General features: G+C 40.3%; 2 long non-coding RNA genes and 1 pseudogene across 2 annotated transcripts; 2 read left to right on the top strand and 1 right to left on the bottom strand.

The window, feature by feature from the left end:
- LOC116305426 (uncharacterized) lies at positions 1 to 21,243 on the bottom strand. Its single transcript, XR_004198171.2, has 3 exons — positions 20,934 to 21,243; positions 2,368 to 2,590; positions 1 to 244 (listed from the first exon to the last, which is right to left on the bottom strand). It is a non-coding gene; the product is annotated as an uncharacterized LOC116305426 (long non-coding RNA).
- Positions 10,612 to 12,318, top strand: LOC148904695 (uncharacterized; annotated as a pseudogene).
- LOC116305425 (uncharacterized) lies at positions 20,254 to 22,873 on the top strand. The gene is made up of 3 exons (XR_016118867.1): positions 20,254 to 20,452; positions 22,365 to 22,520; positions 22,673 to 22,873. It is a non-coding gene; the product is annotated as an uncharacterized LOC116305425 (long non-coding RNA).
- Positions 22,874 to 25,336: the final 2,463 nt, after the last annotated feature.

Genomic DNA, 25,336 nt, shown 5'->3' with positions numbered 1-25,336 from the left:
TAGAGTTACCATTAACTTTTATTGATTGTGACAGCGTTACTCCAGGATACCTCAGTGGTCAAATGACCACGCGTTTTACATGTTATTTTAAGTATTTAACTCAATTAAGAAGCTAGTTTACGTTTAAACTTTTATCATCATACTGACACTTATAGAATCATATTCATGGTGTTCATTACTTCATATTATTCTTCAATTCTTGGAGTCTCTCCATCGTCGCCTCTCTCTTGGCTTCTACTGCTGCCTGAGAAACAAACGATTTTTACCACGAGAATCAATAAAAACTAATGATAACTAATAATGTTTAAATTGAAATAATTGCATAAAATTATCAATATCATGAACCTTATCTCAAAATAATATTATTGCAATCACCATCATCATTAACATTATCACCATTATTAAAACTAGATGAAGTATGGTGCCGGGCTACAATTTCGCCATGTTGTTTCCCACTAGTACGAAATTCGTTCTATTCTCACTATGGAATTCGAACACGAAAAGCCCCAAAAACGAGATTTTTCACATCAACGCTTATTTGCATGAGTCTCGGATTCTCGTGGCATGCATTCTTTCACACTGCTTCCTATATAAACGTTCCCGTTCTCTCTGGACTCGCACATTTAAGCTCGTTTGCGTTCTACGAGAAGTAAAGAAAAAACTTTTAATTCTTCACAACATTCATCGCTGCGCCGTGGGAGCTAAGACGCATTAATGAAAGGTACAAAGAAAGAAGAAAACGATGTCGCAAGTACCAGCTCAGCCAGTTCAGGCTACCGTACTAGCTGTTCTTCAGGCCGACCCGCCGCCTCTGAATCGATCAACTACCTCAGCCAAAACCGCAACCACAGAATCAACTACTACAAAATGGGCATGCCCAAGAAGCACAGAATCCCGTTCCTCCGCAACAGGCCGTTCAGGACGCTTTTGGCGGTCACGCCGAAGTAGTAGGTAATACTTTTCGTCTGTGTTCCTCCTTCAACGTGCAGCTATGGCGTTTTTACTTTATTGGTTATAGTCGCTCACGGTTTCCATTTAAATGTTGTTGCTTCTGCCATTATTCAGTACCGTGTGTAGACGCTTAAACGTTGGTCATTGATTTGGCAAAGTTCAGCAACTTGTTTAGTCGCTCACAATACTCGTTAATTATTTGGCAAAGTTCAGCCACGTATGAAGTTGGTCGCTCAAAATACTAGTTAGGTGTCTGGTAAAGTTGAGCCATGTATTATGTCACTCAAAACACTCGCTAATTATTTCGCAAAGGTTCAAAGATGAGTGAAGTGGCTCAAAATGCTAGTTAGGTATCTGGCAAAATTCAGCGATGAGTGAGGTCGCTCAGAATACTCGTTAATTATTTGGCCAAAGTTCAGCGGCGAGTGAGGTCGCTCAAAATGTTAGTTAGGTATTTGAAAAGTTCAGCGGCGTGTGAGGTCGGTCAAATTGTTGGTTAGGTATTTGGCCAGGTTCAGAGGCGTGTGAGGTCGATCAGAATACTCGTTATTATTTGGCCAAAGTTCAGCGGCGAGTGAAGTCGCTCAAAATGTTAGTTAGGTATTTGGAAAAGTTCAGCGGCGTGTGAGGTCGCTCGAAATACTCGTTAATTATTTGGCCAAAGTTCAGCGGCGAGTGAAGTCGCTCAAAATGTTAGTTAGGTATTTGGCCAAAGTTCAGCGGCGAGTGAGGTCGCTCGAAATACTCGTTAATTATTTGGCCATAGTTCAGCGGCGAGTGAGGTCGCTCGAAATACTCATTATTTGGCAAAATTCGGCGATCGCGTGTGTTGTCATGGTTGGGGTCCCCTCCCACTTCTTCCTGCTAAGCCTCCTCGTTGAGGTTATCTAATACCCTTCATTACTCTGTCCCTGGAGGGGGTATTTCGGGGCTACTTCGCTTGGTTTTTTTTCACTTCTCTAGCACACCTTTTCTCTACGCCTTCATTTAATTCCGGCTTCCTATTTTCTTCAGCATTTATCGCCTGGGGACCGTGAAAACTTGTTCAGTAAATGTTTATTTATGACACCCCAAGCGCAGCAGCGGCGTTATTGCTACCCGAATCGGTGGCCAAGTTATTGCATCTCTCCAACCTCGAAGTCTAGACTTCTGAGTTTTGGGAGAGTAGGTCCTCGATTCCACCGAACTATCTATTCTCTTTTCCTGTTTCCCCACACCCCGAACTATTAGTCGGCGCTTGATTACGAGGTAGTTGGGAACAGTTGCCGGAGGGCCGATTTTTTCCCATATCTTATTCCCTTCGTGCCTAGGGCTTTGTGGGCGAATTCTCATAGTGAAAATATAACTCTTTCCATTGGTTTTTGGGCTACCTCAAATCTATACTTTACAGACCATTTGCATTTGTTTTCGTCTTACCTTGTTCACTGCTCTTTTCTCAAAGCAACCGGGGTAAGTGCAAAAGCCAGAAACCTCTGGGAACGAAACCATGGCAAGAACGACCAGCAATATCAGAAGGAATCTCATCGTGCTACTGAACTACGAGGTTGAACTCACTGGAAAAACTGAAGCAAATTGTCGGTGCGAAGTTGCTCTTGTTAGACTTCTAAGAAGACTGATGTTTGAAGGTGGAAATCTTCAGCTTTATATGCAACATAAGCATAGTATCAAGGGAGTTGTAACGCGGTGATTGGTTAAAGAGCAGTGGCGGATCCAAGATTTTTCAAAGGGGGGTTCCGTTTCTTAAACTGTGCATATTTCTCTTTTGTTTAGTCGATGTCTGACAAAAAAATTGGCTCTAATCACCTAATTTACTATCTAGTAACGGAACTTAAAGGTAAATTAAACATTGTAACAGCAAATATATATCATTTCGTGTTCAACATTATCCTTGTGGATACTTTTAAGCAAAATTTATATAAGACATATTTCTATTACCTAAAAGATCAAACCTTCAAGGTGGGTTCCGTGGAACCCTTCGAACCCCCTCGCCCCCCTGGATCCGCCACTGAAGAGCAAAATTAGACAGTCAAATCAAGAGTTCTTTCTAGTAATCCAAAACGAGGTAAAATTTCTGCACGAAATTAAAGATCCGGAAAGAAAGTTCTCGCCAATATTGATGTACGGAATCGAAGAATTTTTTTAATAGCCCACTACAATAACTTGTAGTTCCAAATATTGAAACATTCATTGTTAAGTTTAATATGCGTGCAAATTTAATTTAATTTTTTGCTTGTAACCGCGGACACGTTGTTATTTTGGTTTTGTTGAAATAGAAGATATTACATGTTATTTTCACATGTGAATATATCACTTTTTAGCAATAGAGCAACATAGATATTAAATCTAAGAATTTTTAGGCGGTTTTGTCATTTGCATTATTTGTCCGGCATAAGATGTAAGATACAGTGATTGTATTTGGCGCGTGAAACAAGATTGTATGAAAAATGGTAATTAGCAGGCAAAGAAAGAAAAAAAAGAAAAGTATGCGATTAATGTCAACTGCTTTGTATTGTGCTTAACATTATACGTTGACTACTATTTTTTTATATGGATTAAATGAATATCCTTCCCTCTATCTAGGGTAGCTCCTGAGCTGTGAGGAATTAATATTCTTTCTCGTTCAGCCACGTGTCCATTCTATTCTGTGTTAAAGTTAAGTTTTAATATTTTCAAGTCATGAGCATGATTGAATGATATCACTTTAAAAATATTATTGATATATTATATATAATTACTCATTTATTAGCAGATGCTTAATTTTCCCCCCCAAACATTTAAGGCCGTTTTAAGGCGGAATATTTTTTAAACCAGTAACAAAGATGATCGGTAGTTATATTTGTCTTGATTGTAAGCTGCACGCAAGACAATTGCGCCTTAAGGTTACCGGAGACCTTCAGGGGTATGTTTGAATAAGCCTTTTCATACTTTAAGAATCGATTCCACAGCGCATGCGATTTTATCCCGAATTTCTCGCCTTCTTTTGTTTAATTAAGAACAAAAGAAGGTTTAGACAAAACAATAGTCCTAAATGAAACATACCCCTGAAGGTCTCCAGTAACCCTAACATGTGGAACTCTAAAGTCTAGCCCACTGAACAAGTTCAATCGGGAAGCCCATCAGAACAAATGGGTAATGAGAAATAAAAACCCTATATTAAAACCCCATTATAATTACCTTAATTGTCGGTGCAAAGTTGCTCCTATTAGACTTCTAAGAAAACTGATGTTTGGCAAGGTGAAGTTCTTTAGCTTTATATGAAATTTAGCCAGAGTATCAAATCAAGAGTTCTTTCTAGTAATCCCAAAACGAGGTAAAACTTCTGCACGAAATTAAAGATCCGCAAAGACAGTTCTCGCTATTATTGATGTACGGAAGAATTTATTTAATAGCCCACTACAATAACTTGTAGTCCCAAATATTGAAACATTCATTCTTCAGTTTAGTATGCGTGCAAATTTCATTTGTTTTTTTGTTTGAAAGCGCGAGCACGTTCTCATTTTGGTTTTGTTGAAATAGAAGATTTTACATGTTATTTTCACTTGTGAATATATCGCTTTTTAGCAATAGAGCAACATAGATATTTCATCTATGAATTTTTAGCCGGTTTTATCATTTGCATTTTTTGTCCGGCATAAAATGTAAGACACAATGATTTTATTTGGCGCGTGCGACAAGATTATATGAAAAATGGTGATTAACGTACAGGCAAAGTAAGAAAAAGAAGAAAACTATGGGATTAATCTCAACTGCTTTGTATTCTTCGTTTGCAACCACGTGGTTATTGCTGGTGCCTGGATATTTTTCGGTTCCAATCAAAAAACAATCCTAATGACCATGCAGAGCCACCAATAATGAAACTTTGAGCCAAAAATTGGAGCATTAGAGCATTTCTGAAACGAGCTATGGTCGAATGAAGTTTCCGATTTGATAGTGTAAATATATGGCGAACACTCGCTGGTGAACTGTAAAACGTTGGTTACAAAAAATGAATGTAAAAAGGGCTAATCGAAGAAACGAAGCCCGACTTGAAGACATATTGTTGTTTTCAAATGAACTCGTAGAATTGTGTAAGAGTAGTGTTTCAGTTTGGTGTCTGTACAAGATGACTTCGACAAGTTTGAAAGCTTAATACTAAAGTATAAGTCGAGCATTTTACTTTTATTTTACTTTTGCTCCCCTCCCCCCAACGCATACTCGAAACACTTTTGTCCCGTCCCCCCACGCATACTCGGAACTCGGAACTCGGAACTCGGAACTCGGAACTCGGAACTCGGAACTCGGAACTCGGAACTCGGAACTCGGAACTCGGAACTCGGAACTCGGAACTCGGAACTCGGAACTCGGAACTCGGAACTCGGAACTCGGAACTCGGAACTCGGAACTCGGAACTCGGAACTCGGAAGTGGCCCTCCTCGGCCATCGTATAATTTGGTCCACCAGCAATGGAGGCCAAATTTTAAAAACTTTTTCACGCAGGCAACAATATCAAACTCACTTTAGACATACATAAATCGAACTTAAGACATTTAAAACAATAACAATATTTCATTTAGCGATTTCTTTTTCATTTTTATGACTTTTCAGACCCGTAAAAAGTGTAAGGTAAGAATTACGTGAAGAAAATCAAATTTGCACAACTCGGAAACAAAACGATGAAACGATCTGAAAATTTCTACACTTAGTCACATCATAGTTCTTTAAAACATATTGAATAATCGAGTTTATAGCATTCATAATTATATATTTCAAAGTAATTTTCGAAACAATGTCGAGCCTTAAACACAGAGCGGGCACGTTCCGTAGAGGTGAATTAATGGAAATAGCGTTAACGCGTATAGCCAAAAGAACCTCACTATGTGAAAAAGTAAAAGATAATCTACAAAAGGGTTTGAGCGAATTTTGATATTTTGAGTATTTCGTCTTTTATGCAGTAAAACAATAACCGGTATTGCAATCTTTCGACGTTCCAACTTTAAAATTTAACAACTTTTTAAAGTTACAAAATATCAAAAATCGCTCACTGCACCTTTTGTATTTTATCTTTTGCATATTCACATAGTGAAATTCTTTTTGCTATACGCGCTAAATCCATGTCCATTAATTCACCTCTACGGAACGTGGCCAATTTGTGTTAAAGGCTCCGGCAATGTTTCAAATTAAAAAAACCGCTTTCAAATAATATTATTTCCTGAATCTCTATTATATGACCTTGAAATCGATATGTGGTTTCATGGGGTGTTGTCTAAAGTGTTGCGAAGAGATAGTCTTAAACGAAACATACCCCTGAAGGTCTCCAGTAACCTTAACATCTGGGCCCAGTTGTTCAAAGCACGATTAGTGCTAAACTCTTGATAAGACCTATAGAGTTAATCCTGGATTAGCGCTAATCCAGCTTTGAACAACCCGGCCCTGGATCTCTAACGAGGTAAAACTTCTGCACGAAATTAAAGATCCGCAAAGACAGTTCTCGCTATTATTGATGTACGGGAGAATTTATTTAATAGCCCACTACAATAACTTGTAGTTCCAAATATTGAAACATTCATTGTTCAGTTTAGTATGCGTGCAAGTTTCATTTATTTTTTTTTGCTTGTAACCGCGAACACGTTGTCATTTTGGTTTTGTTGAAATAGAAGATATTACATGTTATTTTCACGTGTGAAGATATCCCTTTTTAGTATTAGAGAAACATAGATATTTAATCTATGAATTTTTAGTCGGTTTTGCCATTTGCATTATTTGTCCGGTATATAAGATGTAAGATACAGTGATTTTATTTGGTGCGCGAAACGAGATCGTATGAAAAATGGTGATTAACGTACAGGCAAAGTAAGAAAAAGAAGAAAACTAAGGGATTAATGGAATTAACTGCTTTGTATGGTGCTTACTATTACACGTTGACTAGTGTTTTTTATTATATGGATTAAATAAAATGCCTTTCCTCTATCTAGGGTAGCTTCTTAGCTATAAGGAATTAATGTTCTTTCTCGTTTAGCCACGGGACCATTCTCTTCTGTGTTAAAATGAAGTTTTAATATTTTCTAGGCTACGTCCTCTACCTAAGTCCTCTTATTATTATTAATATCGCCCTGTTAAAAACAATTGATATATTAAATATTCATGTTATCATTAATTTGGCTTATCGAAAAAATACCCTGCAAGTTATGAGCATAATTGAATATTTTCAGCTTGAAAAATATTATTGATATATTATATATTATTGCTAATTTATTGGCAGATGCTTAAAATGCTTTTTCAACTCTTTAATGCCGTTTTAAAGCGCAATATTAAACCAGTAACAAAGATGATCGGTGGTTATATTTGTCTTGATTGTAAGCTGCACGCAAGCCAATAGCGCCTTAAGGTTACTGGAGACCTTCAGGGGTATGTTTCTATTAAGGTCTCTCTACGCAACACGTTCAACAAAATCGCCTAATACTATATATCGTTTTAAAGGTCAAATGATAAGGATTTCAAAAATCATATTATTTCAAAGTGACTTTCTAATTTAAAACAATGGCGAGCCTTAAACACAAATCGGGCACGTTCCGTAGAGGTGAATTAATGGAAATACTAGCTATAGAAGATCCTTCACACTCGTGCATGCCAATTTTGAATATATAGCCTTAGCTTTCATGATAAGATGTTCTTTAAATTTGACAATGAATGCTGCATTGTTGCTGCATATGTTCCCGCGCAAATTAATGTTATATTTCTGTAATAATTTTTTAATATATAGCTAGAAAATGGAACCCTCTCTCCTTGCTTTCTCAGGCGGCTCGCCCGAAAACAACAGAATTGCTCAGGTGGCTCGCCCGTAATTCTGTGAGAGGCTACATTTTAAATTTCTAATCTCTAATCGTAGTTATAAAACATTTCATAGTTAGAACAAATTGCGAAGAGGTAAAGAGAATAACAGCACTGCTATTTGATCATATTACGCTGCTTTGTATCGAAGTGTTAATCCAATTGACACGATACTAGAATTTGTGGTAGTAACCATAGTGATACTGGGAACATGCTGGAACAAATATTCACCAAAAAAACGGCCTTGCGGCTTGTTATCAAAGAAGGATGCGTAAAAACTTTCCAAAGATTTTCATGTTCTGCATCTACTCCAATAAAATCGTGGGTGCCTCTGTCACATACATTTGTTCGGTACTAATTATGAACGTTAGAGGCCGGTGATCATTTATGATGACATGCCGAGCAGAAAAAGTGCATGTAGTGTATACGGTTCAACTTCTTTAAAATCAATTTAGAACTGTTACCACTGATTAGTAAGGTTCTACTGGAGTTTTTCCCCTCTTTATTAGTCATTCATATTATAGATTATCATGTAATTCAGTAAGTTTTACTGGAATAGTTGTGAAATTTTTTATTGTGTGTGTTTGCATCATCATTAAAACAAATTAAAACGATCTTTTAATCAATCTGGGTTTCCTGTGTTTTGCACCACAACCAGAAAGGTTGGGCTCCCTGTGGCACTCAGCCGTTGACTGAGTTCGAGTCGGTAATGAAAGAAACCAGATCGATGTTGTGTCTAAAAATGATGATCGCTCACGACCTGACGAAAGGCCGTTGGAAACTGAAAATCCCACAACTGATCTATCTATGTTTAAGCTATCAACACATATAATTTGAGCTGTAAAGACTATTTATTTATTTTAATTTTCTTACTATGCTAAGGGCAGTTCGGAGCCGCTAGAGAAAACATTGAATTAAGGGCAAATTCAATGCAATAATTCTCCAATGCGCTATACAATTTTACAGAAAAAATAATTTTCCCTTGAAGTCCAACTATCATAGTTAGTCACCACAAAATTTCTAACTTGGCCCGCTAAAAGCCTTACTTCTAAGCACTACTTTGACCTATTGTAACGCAATCTCGCCCTTGAGCGTTACCGAGATGATAGGCCTTAGCGGCTTCTAAAAAATGTTCTGTGCCTATAGATAACTGTCGTATCAATTTTTGCTTGTTATTCGACAGCAGAGGTATACGTTTTATAATATTAAGATGATAATATTCGAAAATCTAGGTACTGACCTGCACTAATGGACTACAAGTTACATTCCTACAGTAACGCAATCCAATAACAACAAAGGCCTAATGTGATAATTTTGCCCCAAACCAATTCAAAAGAGGAAATATTGAAACAAAACTGAAACTCAAAATTATATAAAATTGATACTGCATTTATAGATAATAAAGGCCATATCCAACGTGAGTAAAAATGACAGCTGTTTGTTACGATGAAACTATTTAAGTTGTTCACATTTATATTTACTAAACAAGCTTTATATCTTATGTTATGTGTGATCTTATAGTCATTACTGCGCTGTCTAAGGCGTGAAGCTTGCTAGTTATCTAGACGAGCGGCTTCGTTTGTGTCGTAAGAAATAAACGCATACCATGTTTGACGGCTCCATTCTACAAATATTGTGAAATAGGGAACTTCCTTACCATTGATGGAGCGATGTCGAGCTAGCTGGTCTCTGCGTTAGTGAAATGGCTTCGTGTGGTTATTATCTCTTGCTTCAAGATCCTACACCTTGTGGAGTAGGCTGGAGGAATACCGACAATATACAGTGTATTGCTTTGAGTGAGTGTGACAAAGACATAACGCAGCACCTCAAGACTTTAGTGGCTGATGATTTTGTTAAAGACGAACAAACACTTCTACTTGCAAGAGCAGGTAACTGATGTTGTTTCTTTCATAACTTTCATACTTTCCGGCTCCCTGCTAGCAGAGTTCGTCCACGGGAGACGCTATTAGCAGGGAAACTCTCCTGCAACCCCAAAAGCTAACCTTTAATCGTGTTTAATTTCAATTGAAGGAGTTTTTCAATCAGATGATTTGAATCTGTCTTTGACTCTTTGTCCAAACCACCGGGATGCCTGTGGTGCCCATTGGAAATGCGGGAAAGTGAGATGTCCCATTCCAAGTGAGGTAGCTTCTCACAAGTCCTCTGCAAAAGGAGATCGTAGTGTTAACAGTCACAGTACATCTTCTTCGTAACGAAAACTTTGATCCCAGTAGGAACACGTGAGTTATAAATATGCATACTTTTTAAATATTATCAGAATGACTATAACACCCATAATGCATTGCTAGTCAGCAATTCCGTCTATTCTCTACATTTAACAAAGTTGGGTCGTTTATATATATTATTTTTGATTATCATCAACAGTAATTTGTAAAAGATGCAAAGAGCAACTTGCCGATAAAGTGAAGGATTTTGTAGTAGTATAGGGGATGGGGGTTCTATAACAACGACCACCGGAGGATTACTCGTCTAAAGTACCCCCTTGATTTAGCCCGTCATTACCCGCACCCCGCTTCTATTTGGTTAAATATGTTAGTCTATATATGGAGTGCGAAGAATGTAAGAGAACTTTTAAGAAAGAAGCGGACTTAAAGAAGCGAACTTAATGAAGACGAAATGTATGAGCAGCTATGATTGTATGCGCGGTAAGTCTTTTGTGACTAAGATTAAGTTATTTTGGCATTGTCAAGACTGTGAGTATGACTACGACGATCTGAAAAGTATCTGGAATTAGGTATAAGATATTTCCTATTTTATATGGAATCCCAAACCAACTTCAAAACGGTGTCAATACCCGGTAATGGTGAGATCGACGTTAGACAGTTTTGGACAATGTCGGAAAGCAAGGTAAAGGAAACGCTACTGGACGGACTAAGAGACTTAGGTGCGTTAAAGGCCAGCATAATGGTCGAAGTAAGCCTGTCAAAGGATGAAGTGATAACGACCGCTATGCTGCGATCAGAGTCGCTGGTTATATTAGAATCAACCGACCTTAGATCATCACTTAGCAGCGCATTAGAAGCAATTACAGAGTCGCTGTCTAACTGCACAAGAGAAGGATCAGGTTGGATAGTGGAGGAGTTAGAAGGAATAGAAGTAAGCGTAGCAAGGTACGTGCCCATACGAGGGGGAAGTTACGTGCCCCTACCGACGTGGGTAGAAAGAAAGAAAGCCATAGTCAAAGTAAAGAATGACGACAATAGATGATTTATGTGGGCAATTCGATCCGCGCTGTACCCAGCAGATGATAATCCATGCAGGACAAGCAAGTACCCAACAGACGATTTGGAGTGGGATGGCGTGGAGTTTCCAATGCAGCTGATAGACATACCAATATTCGAGCAGGAAAATGACCTAGCCATTAACGTTTACGGTGTTAGAGACCAAACGATAGTGCCGCTAGTGCGGTCAAAGAGCAAAGGAGAACGCATACACCTGTTTTACCACGGCGAACATTATTCGTGGGTCAAACATGCTGGCAGACTATTTTACAGACATACTAAGCATAAAGGTAAAAAGTACTTCTGCGACTGTTGTTTGTTATCCTTTACCAGCGTTAAAGCTCTAAAGGATCACGACGAAATATGTCGCGGAGTCGAAGAAGTGGCGCAACGGATCCAGATGCCCACAGATAAGAACCCATCGTACTCAGACCATCAAAAGCAGATGTAGGTGCCTTAAGTGATATATGCAGACTTTGAAGCGCTGATAACTAAGGAAGAGCAGAAAAGTGGTGCCACGAATAAGGTGGGATTACACGAGATCTGCTCCTTTGGTTACATAGTAGTCAGATCAGACGGCAAGGCTAACCCTCCCGTGATTTACCGAGGTAAGAACGCAGCTAATAGGTTTCTAGAAGCATTGCGAGAAGAGGAGGAAGAGATAAGAGAACAATTAAGACTCCCAAAGAAGATGGTATTTACCAAAGAGAACCAGGAGGCTTTTGCCAAGGCAAAGAAATGCCACATTTGCCAACATACGCTTCTCCAGTTTGGAAGACGAGCCAAGAAAGTGTGGGACGAAGATGGAAAGTATCTAGGAGAAGCTCATTTTAAATGTGGAAGGTATGCAAGGAAGGGGGAAAAGCCCAACAAGCCTTCCACCCACTGCATTCATTGTTACAAAGCATTCGTTGAGGATTTCTACGTGGATAAGGTTAGAGATCACTGCCACATCACGGGTAAATACAGAGGAGCGGCTCATTGAAAATGCAATATAAACTTCAAAGTAGATCCAGAAATGGAGATACCCGTATTCTTTCACAATTTAAGGGGCTACGACAGTCACTTACTCTTACAAGGAACAGACGGCTCCGAAGTAAAGTGCATACCCAACAACAAAGAAAGGTACATGTCCGTAACCGTAGGTAAGCTAAAGTTCTTAGATTCGCAGCAGTTTATGGCGGACTCCTTAGCAAACTTGGTTAAATACAACACGGAGTTCCCCATTTCCAGTCAATACGGTGCGGAAAGAAAGGGAATTTACCCATACGAATACATGAGCAGCTGGGATAAGTTTGAAGAGCCCATTATGCATTAGATGTGTGGCAGAAGTACGAGTGCGAGGATATGGGGGATTACCACGACATTTACCTAAGGTCGGACGTAGTGCTGTTAGCAGACGTCTTTCAAAGCTTCAGAAAGATGGCAATGGAATACTACGGGTTGGATCCAGCGAACTTTTACACAGCTCCCGGGCTTAGTTGGAGTGCACTGCTAAAGAAGACGAACGCGCAACTGGATCTCCTAACGGAATACGACATGTACCGGTTTATGGAAGACGGTATTCGTGGTGGCGTTTGCGGACCCAGCAGACGATACGCCAGAGCAAACAATCCCACAGTAGAGTACGACCCAGAGAAGCCAACCACATACATATTCTACTTAGACACTAACAACCTCTATGGGTGGGCAATGTCGCAGTACTTACCCGTACGCGACTTCGAATGGGACAAAGTGAAACCGATAGACTTCTACATGCATGCAGGAAAGGAGGAAGACAAGGGTTACGTGCTGGAGGTTGATTTGGAGTACCCAGAGCACCTGCACGACGCACACGATGAGTTTCCCCTTGCCCCAGAAGCAATAGAAATACCATTTAAGCAGCTGAGTCCGCTGCAGAGGGAAATGTGTCCCAATTATAAGCCGTACAGGAAACTAACTATGAACCTGATGGACAAGAAGAAGTACGTGGTGCATTACCGCAACCTGCAGTTCTACGTGCGACATGGAATTATAAGAGCATATTTTTTCCCCTTTTTTCGGCAACCATTTTCGGCTACCTTTTCTACCCCCACACGGGCTTTCCTGGTAGACACGTCTTTTGCACAATCGTATTTTTGGAACCGCCGCTGCGCTGGGAACAAGCCCCAGAAATGTCCGTAGGGAAGGAGGCGATTTGCCTCTCCTAGCAAGGGCCCCGAAACAGTGCCCTCGTAGCAGGGGCGCGGCAGGACACCGCTACCTAGCAAGGGGCTGCGAAACACCGCTCCCTAGATATATGGAAGAAGAAAGCATTTTGGATTGCTATAGAGAGTTTTGCGAATGGATATCCTACGACTACTATGTTTGCGACTATCTACGCCGAGGTAGTTGCGCCAAAGTTGCTACGTAGCCCGGTATGCGAATTTCCTGCAAAGTCTATTGTGCTCTGTAGAGACCTTCTGAGATCTCCAAAAGTATTTGTGTCGTTCTTTGTTTTCCTAGCATATAGCTGGCTATGTCTAGAGCTATGTAGAGATACATCTATATACCTATGGACCCACGGAATACCCCTATGGATCCATAGTGTTTGTCCATGGAATACCCATATCCAAACCAGTATTCGTAGATATATATGGCAACGCCCGAAATACTATCCGAGGAAGAAATAGCAGGATTGTTGGAAGATAGGAGAAATGGAGTAGGACTGCAGAAGGTAGCCAAGAAGTACGGCATAGGCATACCAAAGATACGCAGGATAGAGCGGGAAAATGGCTTGGAGGTAGCAATTCCCGAAAAGCCACCAACTACGGATTTGCGGAAACATTTCGTAGAAGTACAGGATTCCTTTGCCATTGTTTTGGACGGCCTGCAAAAAGCTAGAGAAGAACTGCGGGACGCAAAGGAGGAACTACTAGCCAAGATGGACAAAGAAGAGGAAGACTCGTTCGAAGAAATAGGGGAAAAGGAGGACCTAGAAGAAATAGAGAACGAAGTAGAGGAAGTATCCACAAAAATAGACTGGCAAATAGCTAGCAATGTGCTATTTGCAGTCGTAGGCATTGCTGCCGTCGTTTGGGCGCACAACAAAGCACCCAAAGTAGTCTACTATGCGCGCCCAAACCAAAGTCTAGGATTCCGAAAATGGAGTAGAGACGTGCACCAGTTGGTCTTTCTTCTTTGCTTTGGTAGTCTTTTCTCTACCAATTTTGCAGTACAACGGCGGCTGCGATGTCCAGTCTATCTTTGGCTCGTCCAGAAAGTGTCCCCAGACCGGCGTAGTAGCATGTTCCACCGTGCAGCCCTCCAAAACGCACTCGGGGCATTTCTCCGAGAGGAACAGGATTGTTCTTTCTTTTTTTCTGTACGTGGTTTTGGCGTATCTCCAGCATTACCGCCTTCCTGCATGTACAAAGCCTGCGTGCATTCTTTGTTTGGTGGCGCCGGTACTTCCAGTAGTTTTCCTGGATTTCTGGGTATGGAGTGGTCCATCTTCCTGCAAGTTCGTAGTACGTATCCAAACCGGGTCCTTCGGGTACGAAGGCAGTGGCTACGTTGTTTTTCCACTCCAGCAATATCTCTTCCCCGGGTATGGCGACACGCATGTTTTCGTTTGCTTCGAACTTTCCTACCACGCATGCGTCCAGCATTGCTTCTATAGCCCACGCAATACAGGTTTCTTTGCCTTTTCGCAATGCTACGCGGTGTCCTCTCGCAGGCCAAACGGTATCTACGTTTTTGGGCACTGCGTATCCTAGTATTTTGTACTCCCCTGCAGGTATTTCTTGCATTCGGTGTACTTTGGTCCTACGAGGTGCGGAATCCTCTAGGAATTGCTCGCAAACGTCCTGGCCAAAGAACAATCTACGTAAATTGTCTGTTCTCCTAGAAATTCTATCCAATGTTTTCCTGTACTTTTCCAATTTTTTTTCTACTTTCTTCCTGTCTTCTACTTTTTGCCGCAGCATGGAGTCTCTTTGCTCCAAACGTTCTACGTGGTATTTCTTCGTAGCTTCTACCCACTCGTCTCCTTCCAAATCGTCTCGTATGTCCTCCAATCGCTGCTGTCGCTTTCTTTTGGACAACGTGGACATTCTGCGGTCCGTAGGCACTTCTAGTATTCCAAAGAGACTCTTTTCTACTCCTATCTTTTGCGCCTTTTTTGTTCGCCAAACCCACTCCACGTGTTCCGTAGTAGGTAGGAAATCTGCAATCGTAGGCGGATCTTTGTGTACGCGGGTGGGCTTGTTAGACTCCGCCAACACTGTAGGGGAATCCTTCGTGTAACACCACAGTGGTGCTATTTCCACGGGGTCCAATCCACGCACGTCTATGCGATATATGGGGCATTTGCGCAAACCAAACTCTGCAATGGTCCAAAGTACGCATCTATCCAAGTGTTCCGCGAGCGCCAACCACATGTTTTTGGGTGGTTGTACTACAAATATGTCTGCTAGGGGCTCTATAGTCTCCCGCAATAGCACTTGTGTGCTCTTTGGAGAAATCCCTACCATAGATGGATATTTCCACTCTGCTGCATCCTCTCCTTTGCACGTCTGGATGTAGAAATGTCTAGCTACGCAGATGTTTGTTCGGGCAATCCACGTACTCTGCCAACTTTGCGCCTACTGGATTTTGTACTTCTCCGGCTTCGAAGTTGGATACTATTTTGTTGTACATCTTCGTGCGTTTGTTGTTTTCCATCCAAGTGCAAACGTGGCTGCCTACTTGGTGTGTATTGTCCAAAATAGTACCTTTGCGTCCCCCCAGTTCTCCTTGCGTTTCGTAGCCCAGCTGCAACAATCTGCGCACCAAAGCTTTTCTATATCTTCGTGCGTTTGTTGTTTTCCATCCAAGTGCAAACGTGGCTGCCTACTTGGTGTGTATTGTCCAAAATAGTACCTTTGCGTCCCCCCAGTTCTCCTTGCGTTTCGTAGCCCAGCTGCAACAATCTGCGCACCAAAGCTTTTCTATCCGAAGTAACAGAGAAATCCTGCGTATAGTCCACAGAATAGATACCATATCCGTGTGTATCCAGTAGAGTAGCAAACTTGGGTATCTTTTCCTCTACGGTTTCTATGGACAATTCCGAGGTGTCTACTTTGGCTACGAAAACTGCTGCGGGTTCTCCGTGCAAACTATACCACTTGCCCACCAAGTTGGAAACGCTATCTACTATTTTTCCTTTTCTACAGCTGTGTACTATTTGTGCGTGTAGGAAAGTACCAAATGCTTCCTGGGCTGCTGTGGATATCTTGGAAACCAACGTCTTTGCGTTCCTGCATATTCTTCCATACATGTCGTTTTCTGCAACGAACCCATAGACAAACACATCGTCTACAAACGGTGGTAGCCCGGATAGAGGTTGCAGGCTGGTAGTACCTTCGTTTCCGCGCAAATAGTCGCACTTGGATATGTCGAGTAGTAGATTCCCGTCGTATGCGTTGTCCAGCAGCAAATGCGCCAACACTCTATTCTTCGCACGTATTCCCATCTCTTGCAATGTTACCCTTACTCTTTTGCTCTTTTGCTCTTCCATCTTCTATATATAGGAGTAGAAGGTTTTTGGACTACTACTATGGGGAACGAATCGTTCCTCTCTATCTAAGAGCGGTGTTTCGCAGCCCCTTGCTAGGTAGCGGTGTCCTGCCGCGCCCCTGCTACGAGGGCGCTGTTTCGGGGCCCTTGCTAGGAGAGGCAAATCGCCTACTTCCCTGCGGACATTTCTGGGGCTTGTTCCCAGCGCAGCGGTGGTTCCAAAAATACGATTGTGCAAAAGATGTGTCTACCAGGAAAGCCCGTGTGGGGGTAGAAAAGGTAGCAGAAAATGGTTGCCGAAAAAAGGGGGGGGAAATGCTCTTATAACATTCTTCGCACTCCATATATAGACTAACATATTTAAACTTATCTCAGTGGGATGTGGGTAATGACGGGCTAAATCGAGGGGGGTACTTTAGACGGATAATCCTCCGGTGGTCGTTGTTTTAGAACCCCCATCCCCTATACTACTTTTTGTTGACACAACTGCTCGCAAAGAAACATCCCATGTGGATGACGCAACTGAGGGCCTCGATGACCAAGAAAGTAGTAGAGAAGAAAGCGTGCAACAGGTATGTGTATATTGTCGTATGAAATATATGATTTAATCAGGGGCATAGCGAGGTTGGGATTTTGAAGAGGGGGGGGGGGGGGGGGGCAGGGAGGTACGTGTATGTACCATTTTCCCGCCAAATCCACAGGAATCCCGCATGAATTAATTTAAAAACATTTGGTGCCGAAAGCTAACTTTTTTTTGGCGGAGGGCACGGGACTCCCAAGCCCCCTCCCTACGCCAGTGGATTTAATGCTATTTCAAATTACTTACAGTTGTAACTTTTTTGCAGGGGAGCGATAAACAGGCTTCTTCATGCGACGAGCTAGCGAAGACTGGAGAAGCTTGAGCTTAAAGATGAAAGCTATTTTCTGTCGCCAGCTGAAACCACAAGCACAACATCTTCCGAAAGTACCCCATCTAGAAGATATCATGAGCTTGGCCAAAGATTTAGGCGGAATGCTTTTCTTGAGGAGTGAAAGTTACAACCAATTGAGAGAACTTGGCTTCAGTGGCATCAAAGCAAGTGAGAGAACAAGAAAACGTTATGTTCAACGGTCAGCAGAAATAGTTTCTTCTGTCCTCCATGTCATTTACCCTGGATCTTCCTTCAATTTGTGGGAGGAACTTCAAAAGTCCTCGAACATTTACAATGTTTTAGGAGCGACTTCAACTGGTTCGTCTGCCGCTAATAATAGCTACTTGGAAGCTTTAGCTGAATCCTATAAAAACGCCACCAGTTCGGATACACGCAGACAGGTGTTTTCCATAATGACAGGTGTCGCAAGCTTTCGAAAATTGTTCCAGTATATTCCAGGATTAACACAATACCGCTACACCAGCGCGAATTTACATCGACATCAGTATGGTAGAGCAGCACCGGTACCAAAAAAGGATGCTCAACGGCTGCGCATAGACAAACAACAGTTGGATCATTTTCTTTGTTATGTTACAAGTCCACAGCTGGTGCAGGATCTCCCATTTGGAGAAACAAATTTGAAGTTGTCCTCAGGCCAAATCATTCCCGTATTCAATGTCATCAGAACCATGGTGCCCCAAAGGATCGTTAACCAGTATAAGCTGTATTGTGAAGAAAAGAGCTTTGTACCCCTAAGTGACCGAACTTTGCTTCGGATTCTTAATGAATGCAGCGCCTCTGTACAAAAGTCATTACAAGGACTTGATAATTTTGCCGCAGAAGGTGGTAAAGCATTTGAAGACCTTCTTGATCTTTTAGACACGATGTAGTCCTTTGGTTGCGATGAGGAGAAAATAGAAAAATCGAGAGAAGCTTTGAAAGCAGGAAAATTACACCTTAAAGGGTATTACATGGTATGTGATTACTTTCTGCTATTTGAAAGTTTAAAATCTACCTTTATAAAACATTATTTATTCAAATGTATTGTTATTTTTTTGGTTTAAAAATCGTAGGTACATGTCAGCGAGAAATCCCAGATCGCCGACCATTGCAGCGTATATGCTACAAGCGATCCTTTAGACAAAACCCTGCGAAAACGATGCAAACACAAGCATGACAAGAGTCGTGAGCATTGTGAAGCTCTGGATAGTGTCATCAAGGACATAGAAGGACTAATAAGAGAAGTTTCGTTTCCAAGCAACGACGAGTTAGACGAGGCACTGGACATACACGGTACAGCCAAACGTGCAATACAGTCCTGGAAGTGCCACCAGCAAAGGTCAGTGCGTCAAGACCAGGCACGACATGACATCTTAGACATCATCAACAATACCACCGTACTCATAATTAATGACTGGGCTTTGAAGTTTATCCCCCATATGTATCGAGAATCACAAAGCGATTGGTTCGGGAAAAGGGGGATATCATGGCATATATCCGTGGTCTATCACCCAGAACAAGGTGAGCTACAGTGGCAAGCATTCATCCACCTAATTCAGTCTTGCAGCCAGGACAGCCCTGCTATTGTCGTCATAATGAAGCACGTACGCCAGATCGTAAAGAACGAGTACCCCGAGATCAACAAAGCCTATTTTCGTCAAGATAATGCGGGATGCTACCACTCCACCACTACGGTCTTCTCCTGCCCTACCATCGAAAAAGCTACTGGCATCAAAATACAAGGTATCGATTTCAGCGACCCACAAGGTGGGAAGGGAGCTGCCGACAGGTTGCCTGCGACCGCCAAGTCCCATATTCCCATGTTACAATAACCCAGTAGATGAAAGACGAGCTGTTGTCACATGGTGGAATTGCTGGAGTAAGAGTTGTTGCAGTTGACAGAGTCGACGAGTCCAACCTCGTGGAACACAAAATTCCAAGAATTTTACGAGTTCCGTGACGAAAAGCTTTTCGCGTGGAGAGCGTATGGCATTGGCAGTGGCAAAGTAGTAATGAAACAATTGAGGAAAGGTAATGAAATAGTTTAGATTTACACTTATAGCATAAGGTGTGCGATTTATTTCTCGTTATTTTACAATTTATAGATTACAGTTACCAGTGGCTCGACGCGCAATTCTCCCCAGGAGACTTTAGAACAATGGCTGTGAGAACTGCTAAGACGACCAAGCCTACAACGACTGAAGAAAGCACTTCTGACCCACAACAAGAAGCAGCAAGCAACCTGTATTCGTGTCCAGAGGATGGCTGCGTTAAAGTCTTCCAAAAGTTTGTTATAAGGAATTGCTTCACGGTTTTTATCATTTTACTCGTCAACTTATGGTGCATAATTATCTCTTCATGACGGGTACTCTAATCTTGAGCGTCACCTATCCCTGGAAAAGTGCGAGAAAATGGTTGAAAGGCAGTCTTTGTTAGATTATGTTAAAGTATGCATTACGTTTAGAAGAGGGAGTTGGAGTCATCCCAACGCTAACGGCTACCTTGTCTGATAAGGAGGATGCTAATCACCCCGTACTTGAAGAGGTATGGTCGCTAAAGAAAGCAACCAAATCTTATCGATTTAACGAGAAGCAAAGGTCTTTTCTCCTTTCAAAATTCACAGTCGGTGTGTCTTCTGGACATAAGGTCAGTGCAGAAGCGGTGTCAAAAGAAATGAGGAAATGTGTGGGAACAGACGGAAAGAGGATGTTTAAAGTATCAGAATTCTTGACCGCACAGCAAATTAATTTGCAACAACTTTGACTTGCACCTCACTGATACAAATGACAGCCGAAAGAAAGCCCCCTCCAACACCCCCACCGGTTTTCTTTGTTATTCTTGTTAACCACGGTTGTTTTTCGCTAAATTGTTCATGAATATTAACTCTGCCACAATAATATAGGAATTCGAAGATTGGCTAAACAAATAACATCTACTAATCGGGACGGATAATAAGGAACTGATTACAAACAGCTAACAAACGGCTAAACAAAGGTAGCCGTACTGACTACTGGTATAACTGATGTAAGTAAATTTTAAAAATTACAATTAATTTAAAATTTGTTTGAAAATATTAGTAATCGCATTTGGCCTTTATTATTGATAAATGCAGTATGTATCATGTTCATATAATTTTGAGTTTCAATTTCGTAAAGAAAGACAACATTGTTAGGTTGGTTGAAGACAGCAGCGGCATTTATCAAGTAACGGCTGTCACGTATTATTGCCGTTAATATCGATTAAAATCGTTCATTTGTTCCAAATTACAAATATGCAGAGTTAAATACATCGCTGTATTCAGTTTTGTTTCAATATTTCCTCTTTTGAATTGGTTTTGTGCAAAATTATCACATTAGGCCTTTGTTGTTATTGGATTGCGTTACTGTAGGAATGTAACTTGTAGTCTATTGTTGCAGGTCATCAGTACCTAGATTCTCGAATATTATCATCTTAATATTATAAAACGTATACGTCACTGTAGAGGAATCATTCCTCCTGGAAATACCTGTATCACAGCAAGTAGTTGAGGACATCACTGTATAGGAATCATACCTCCAGGAAACACTAGTGTCTCAACAAGAGATGGAGGATATCACTGTAGATGATTCATTCCTCCATGAAACATCAATGACACAACAAGTAGACAATGGAGAAAAAGATAAATCTGTTACTTCTAGCAGTCCAAATATCACTTGCTCGGTGAGGAAAAGTCACAAATCATCGACTTGTCTAAAGCCTTGTATCTTTAAATATGACAATCAAGACAGATCATCCGGAAACGTCAAGAATAGATCGAAAAAGAAAAAAGGGAAAACGTTATTTAGCAATTCCATCGGTTACGGTCAACGTAATAGAGATGCGCAACCTAACAGTTCAACGAGCAGATTTCAGCCGCTGGACAAGGGAACGCTGAACACGTTTAAAATCTCAAGCAGCTAAAACAAAGTTTCCTCTCAATTTGAAAAACACCCAAAGAAGGATGCTGAGAAAGATATAGGATTAAAAACATGTGCAGATAGGAAGATTGACTACACTACTTCAGCTTGGGCGAAAGCACCGCCTAATACTGAGATAAAAGGAAAGAAACAATCAGCATTCAAACTGGATGATCGTCCATCATGTAAGAATGTAAAATCTAGAAAAATATCTACTGGTCTCTACAGAGAGGACATCGACAACAACAGTACAAAAAATGTACCCGGGAAAAATGAAAACAGGGACGCCTCCCATTCAGGAAATAACAAGCATAAGAAAAAGAAATCGTACAGCAAGGTACTTTTTAGTAATTCCATCGGATACGGTCAAGGCTCAAACACAAATGGCGCAACCACCGACAGTAAGTTACAAGTACCAGATTCATTTCCTCCTATATGTCGTCAACACTCCAAGCCGTCTTCTACTTTGACTTCCAAATTACCGTCTGCGCATTTTTTTCCCAAGTGGGGAGGTAGCATCGGCAGTGTTTTCTTTACAAACACCTGTTCCATTGACTTTAATTTCTTTTGTTTTGTTGTCTTTATTGTTTTTTGTTGTTGTTGTTTTCTTTTTCGTTTGTTTGATTTGTTTGTTTTGGTCGGTCGGTCGATTGGTTGATTGGTTGATTGTTTGGTTTGTTTTTTTTAACCAATAAACAGTTTGGTAATTATTCCATAATGAACAATCCCGATTACCACTCTTTTCACTGCTACGCGATGATCGAGACAACGGTCGTAACAGGGCAATAGAGCAATACACTGCCGCCACGCAGAGAATTTATTTGATTGACGGAAGTGTATTGCCCTTTTTTTCTGGGCGACTGTTGTCTCGATCAGCGCGTAGCAAGGAAAAGAGGGGTAAGTCATACCAAACGAAAAGGCTTTATACTCTAATGATCGTTTCAAGACAAAATAATTTCAAGGGTGATCTCCTAAGTACATTTTCATATTAATATTTTTAGCGCGTTATGTTGTGGTGGTCGCAGAAGAACCCATGCCAGGTCTTTCAAGGATGGGCTGCCTCTCATTATACCCGTAGATGTAGAGCTCATGTCGCAAATAAAGACGGATTTGAACTGGAAAGATCTCCCAGAAACCATCGATGTGCTGAATACCAGGTGAGTGTCTAGTGATGGATGACGTTGAGAAATATAAAAGTGCACTTTTCTGGTACTTTACAGTTACTGAAATACCACTCTAAAAGTACCTATACTTTAATCTACGATAATTTTAACAGCTTAGAGTTTCTATCTTCTCTTGTTTCTTTCAGATATCAGCTCAACGCAGCGACTTTACTAAACGAAACAGCGCGTCATTACACGTGTATATTTAGATATCACAATGAATGGTTTTACTATGACTTAATGGTCAATGGTGGCAACCCAACTGTCTTCACCCAATTCCCTGTGCAATATCGTTTGTCTAGGTGTATATATGTCAGAAAATTATTATTCAATTATTATGCATTTTCGTATCCAATCAAATTTCACTATTTTTTACGAATATTCTGGGGTCATGATTATTGGCCTTTCCATGAATTTTCAAACCAACACTACTAATACTGTATTAATCATGTGAAATAAATCGTTTGACATTCAAAAAATAGCTTTGTTCAGGTATTTTAGTGGTAAGACAAAAAATGAACATCGACTTGAATCATCATATTCAACACATCAAAACAACTATAGAGCTGTTAAGTATGAACTCGGACACGATCCTCTTACTCAATGAATGGGAAAGACGTCGGCACTGCACAAAGAGAGAACTTCAATCTCTCCTAGGCAGTCCATATTAATAATTACTTCTACAGTCATTTTTCCGTGTTTTTTTCTCTATATTGTTAAAGGTAGAGAATAAATCCTGTGAATAAGTTGTGGCAAGATTTTAGCGATGTTTTTGTGGGATTGGATCCGGAAATACGGCACAACTTAAAAGCTCTATTAGATTTTTGTTTTATCTTGTGCATCTTTTAATTTGTGTTTGAAAATTCAGGGAGTCGGCCAAGCCAAAAAATTGCACTCAAAACCATATAATCTTATTTTTTTGGCTATTTTTTCTCTTTAATTTTTTCATGCACATTGTTAAAAGGAATTTATACGGGTTTCTCGTGAACTCGTGAATTTGTCACAAATGAGAAAACATTACGCCCAAGGTAAAGAAGTCTATCCCTGTTCTTTCGTTACTAATGTACTTAATGGAAACAACAACAACAACAACAGTTTACCATTTAACAATTAGACTACGAGGTCGAGTTTTCTATGAGTCAATAGATAGTCGATGAGGCGCGTAGCGCCTCATCGACTATTTGACTCTTAGAAAACGAGAACGAGTAGTCTAATTGTTTTAGCATAAACCTACTAGCTAATATTATAGCATTGAAAACCAAAAAAAGACACTGAAAACTGTTTTCATTCATATTTGCCAACTCGACTCGGATTATTAACGTAAAGCTTAAACCTGCTCTATTTTTTGTCTCTAATATTACTGTCAAACCTCTCTTTCTCTCTGTTTTTTATCTTATCAGTTCTTGGGTTCTTGGGATAAACTGAAATAATTTACTTACAAATACTTTGTTGGCAGATCATTCAAAGCCGTGCCATGTTTACAATTTGCTTTGTTTCGTCTGTACTTACCGTTATGGTGGCTCGACTGGGTTTTGTTTGCGGCGTACCTTCGAAGTTTGAAGGGGAAATGCGTCGCTGCCAATAAGTTAATTTCAAATAAATCATTATGACATGTCTAGAGATAGATTCAAGTTTTACATGATATACAATTTATCATGATGGGAGTTACCATAGCAATACAGTGACGTCATGTCATTTTTTTATACATTCCGTTTTTGGCAAAATCAGATGTTTGTTTAAAAAATGGTTCAAAAGTTTTTAAAGTTCATATGTTTGTCTTCAAGTTAACGAAGTTTCGAAGATTTGTATGGAAGCGTTTCGAAATAATTGCCATCGGAACTTTTGGGCAACAAAAATATAAACAATCCAAAGCAATTAGTTCATGTGACCGAAACCTCTTCTTACTGGACTTGGGAAAAAGATATAACTAGCTAAAAACTAGTGTGAGCTGCGTCGGTGTTTCTAATGAAACAGTAATGATGAAAAGGTAAATTATACACCGTGAAAAGATGAAAAAACTTACTGACGTTTCGGACGCTAGTCCTTCGTCGGAGTAAAAGAGGAACTTGGGAAAAGCTTTTTTTTGGGTCATAGCCGTGTTACTATTCCACTAGTCCTTCTGAGAAATGGAAAGAAATCTCTTTATTCGATTTCGAGAAATGTTACATCTTTGGGAGAGATTATTCAAAGACATTGCAGATAAACACGCGCCACTAAAAACAAAGTAGTCCATAAGCTGAATCCTGAAAAGTCCCTAAAAATCAGTTTTCGTAGCACCCCCCTGGAGACATAGTGAAACTGGTATCAAATGAAAGCTTATTATCTATATTTTCATGAATCACTTGTTACTTTTTATGTAACCTGTGCTTAAGTGAGATATACGACCGAATCTGAGGGGGGTGGGGTGCGAATATATATAATTTGAAGTAATAGCCTCTCCACAGAGAAAAAATATATCTTTGAAAATATAGCTCCATAATCAATAAAACTTTCCAGAAATGATCCTCTGATTACATGGTGTCGAAAAATGTATGTGTAGGGAATCTAGATGTTTCCATGGCAACCGTTGCTAGGAAGAAAATAAAAGTTACAGAAACATACACGATTTTCACTGTTTTTATCGTAAAATATTCTTTCAGTTTTATTATTGTGAAACGTAGTTTTGCTCGAATAATGAAACTATGATAAATGATTATTTGGCCTTCATTTTACTTGTTTTGTCTTGTTAACTTGACCTTTAATTACTTTTGAGGGTTGATCTTTTAAGAGATCCTTAATTGGTGCAAACGTGCACGTATACGTTTGTAGTG

The sequence above is a fragment of the Actinia tenebrosa genome, unplaced genomic scaffold, assembly GCF_029948245.1.
Source record: "Actinia tenebrosa isolate PJP-AT-01 unplaced genomic scaffold, QUT_ActTen_1.0 PGA_scaffold9__36_contigs__length_13948895, whole genome shotgun sequence".
NCBI lineage: Eukaryota > Metazoa > Cnidaria > Anthozoa > Actiniaria > Actiniidae > Actinia > Actinia tenebrosa.
The sequence above is the reverse complement of the archived record's forward strand: the minus strand, read 5'-3'. Positions and strand labels throughout refer to the sequence as shown.